We start from the raw sequence: 3,616 nt of genomic DNA on the forward strand, positions 1-3,616 counted from the left end.
TGGGCGGGCTCAGGGCCCTGGGCAAGCCGTGTCCTCCCAGCAGCTGCCTCACCCCCGCTACTTGTATGAATATATATATATTTGTATATGACGCACTGGCGACGTAGCACAAACATGAAAATAGGGCTGTTCAGGTAAAGCAGATAAAGCAAACCATGTTTTATCGCTTGGCGGATCCAAAACCCTCAGTACTATTGTCACCTATGAGGACAAAATTCATCGTTTCAAAGAGTGGACGTAACCTAGTATGTGGGGGGGGTCCTGCTGAATTGGCATGTTGGGCCCACGGTCACACCTGGCGTGATGGTGCTTCAGCCACAGGGCTCACTGAGCAGGGAGGAAGGGGTCCCCATCGGGTGCCGTGGGGGCACCGTCTCCATCGTGCGGTTTCCAGTCCACCAAGCGGAGCTCCGCTCGGAAGAAACCACGCGCTGTGGCCTGTGGGACCACCTGGGCGGGCACGGGCCGGCTGCGATGGGCGACAACAGGCCCTGGGCTGGGCAGCCCCGCTCTGCCCTCCGCAAAGGCGTGGCCGTGGCTGACATGCGCTGCTTCAGAAACTGGCCCGGTGAGGTGGCTGTCCTTGGCCACAGGTCTCTTCTGAATTTTTATTTATTTATTATTCATTTATTTTTAATGGTTAGTTATTTTTTAGAGAGAGAGGGGCAGAGAGAGACAGAGCATGAGCCGGGGAGGGGGAGAGAGAGAGGGAGACACAGAATCCAAAGCAGGTTCCAGGCTCTGACCGATCAGCACAAAGCCCGACACGAGGCTCAAACCCCACAAACCATAGTATCAAGACCTGAGCTGAAGTCAAACGCTTAACTAGCTGAGCCACCCAGGTGCCCCTCTTCTGAATTTTAAATAAACACATATAAATAGGAGTGCTGGCATTTTGGGGTGCCTGGGGGGCTCAGCCGGTTGGGCGGCCGACTTCGGCTCAGGTCATGATCTCACGGTTCGTGGGTTCGAGCCCCGCGCTGGGCTCTGTGCTGACAGCTAGTTCAGAGCCTGGAGCCTGTGTTGGATTCTACATCTCCCTCTCTCTCTGACCCTCCCCTGCTCACGCTGTCTCTCTCTCCCAGAAATAAATAAAATGTTAAAAAAAAATTTTTTTTTAAAGTTCTGGCATTTTCTTTTTAGGCCCAATGGATCACCCACCCCCCAGTCTTACCCACCCAGGAGAGCATCCTGATGTCTAGCCCCACCACCACCACCCGTGCTCTGGCTTCTCCCTGACTTTCAGGAGGTGCTGAGGCGGTTTTGCTGGACACTGACGGTCAGGAGGGAGCAGGCTCAGCGGCCCGCGCACTTTCCCGGCTTCTCCTGCTGGGGCAGCGCAAGCATGAGGGTTCTGTGAGGGACAAGGAGGCCTGGGCTTCGTGGCTTCCTGTGTGCTTGCTCCCCTGACCCCAGACCCGTCCCCTGCACACCCGTCTGGCGCCCATCGGCACCTTCACAGCTGCACGTGAGGACGGAACACATACCCGTGTGCATTCCTACCCCAACCACCCCCCTCACCACCACCGCAAAGCCAAGGAACAAAAGGGCACAATCCCACAAAGACGCACAGAACAAGAGCACATCGAAGAAGTTTTGGGGAAGGCGCAAGGTATCCAAGAGTGGTACTAGCGGAGCAGAACCGAGAAAGCAGTCCCTCGGTGCCAGCAGAGGGCCCGGCCAGCGGTGAGCCAAATTGTGTCCCGAAGCCCTGAGAAGCCGAGGCATCTGCGCTTCAGACAGTGCAGATGGCAGGGCTGGGGGGTGGGGGTGGGGGCCGGAGCCCGTCCCTCCCTCCACCTGACCTCTGCAGCCGGGCCTCCCCCACCTCCCCACCCAGGAGACAACTGGGAGCTGCTGCTTCTGGAGAAATCCCACCGGAAGGGCTCTGTACTGGGGCCACGGCGAAGAGTGAGAGACGCCACACGTAGGAGAAGCCCTGCGCACCCAGTGAGGTCCACTCCCAGTCTCTCACCTGCTGGGCTCCAGTACGGGAGAAACCAAGTAAGTGAGCCTCTGGTAGAAGACCAGAGGCTCTTTTCTGGAGAAACTGAAGCACCCTCAAGAGAAGACCTCCACAGATAGATATTCAGAGATTTTCCAGTGAAAAGGCTGACTGCTGTCAGGTCATTTTGAAGGGGAGGCCAGTCGCCAAAAACCCACGCAGAACTTCCCATCAGCCTTACTGCCTCACTCAAGTTCGGACATAAGGCCAGGGACCAACATGAGTAAAAAAGATCAAGGATAAATAAGGGGGGAAAATAGAAAGAAATCCAGTAGAAACATATTTAAAGAAAGCATCAAAATCTGCACTTGAATAATAAGAGAATACGTGCTTCTATGAGATAATAACGGTGTCTCTATATTTCTAAACAGTAATAATAAACATGAAAGAAGCTTAGGAAATTAAAAATAAAATAGACATCACTTTTTAAAATTCTCTCTTTTTAAAAACTCCATCTTTTGGGAGACAAAGTGAAGAAAAGCTCTCAGTCTCTCAGAAAGTGGGACCAGAAGACAAAGAAATTAAATTTAGGTGGGAGACCCAGGGGACTCAGTCAGGTAAGTGTCTGATTTTGGTTCAGATCATGATCTCATGGTTTGTGGGTTCAAGCCCTGCATCAGGCTCTGCTGACAGTTCAGAGCCTGGAGCCTGCTTCAGATTCTGTGTCTCCCTCTCTCTCTGCCCCTCCCCTGCTTGTGCTCTGTCTCTCTCTCTCTCTCTCTCAAAAATAAATAAACATTTTTAAAAAAGAAATTTAGGTGATACAACAAATCAGAAAGTTAAAGTTATCAGAAGATCCAGAACCAACTAAGCTCTAGAAAGACAAAATAGGGAGAACAGAAAGAAGGAAGTTACCAAATAATTAACTCAAGAAAATTTACCAGACTGAGAGGTAAGAGTGTCCACCTTGAAAGGACCTATTAAGTGCCCAGCATAATGAATGAATGAGACACATACTAGGCTTATCAACATGAAATTTCAGAACCCCAGAATATGCAGACTAACAGCTTTCACAGAAAAAAATAAAGGAGATCACACAAAGGAAATCAAAATGACATCAGATTAAGAAAATAACTCTGGATATTAGAGTTTAAAAAAAAGTCTTCAAAATCCAAAGGGAAATTATATTATCAAAGAAGAATTCCATATCCAGCTAAACTATCAATCAACCATGGGAGTAGAAAAAAGAAATTATCAGATATGCAGTCTGTCCAGAGTTTTGCCTCTGCTGTGCCCTTTTTCATGAAGGTACTGCAAAATGTGCTCTTACATAAGACAGAGTAGTTTTGAGATTCAGGAATAAAAGATCAACATAGGGGCAATAAAGGATATTTCCAGGCTAGTGCTTATTGGAACAGATAAAGGGAGGGCTCTAAGCAAAAAGGAATGGAACCGATAGATGGCCTGATGTATTCACTTATATGGAAAACATGCTTAAAAGTCTCTGTAGCGAAGCACCTGGGTGGCTCAGTCAGCTGAGCAGCCAACTCTTGATTTCGGCTCAGGTCGAGATCCCAGGGTCGTAGGATGGAGCCCCATGTCAGGCTCCGTGCTGAGCGTGGAGTCTGCTTAGGATTCCCACTCTCTTCCTCTGCCCCTCTCCCTCACTCA

This window comes from Crocuta crocuta, unplaced genomic scaffold (genome assembly GCF_008692635.1).
Source record: "Crocuta crocuta isolate KB4526 unplaced genomic scaffold, BGI_CrCroc_1.0 scaffold101, whole genome shotgun sequence".
Lineage (NCBI taxonomy): Eukaryota > Metazoa > Chordata > Mammalia > Carnivora > Hyaenidae > Crocuta > Crocuta crocuta.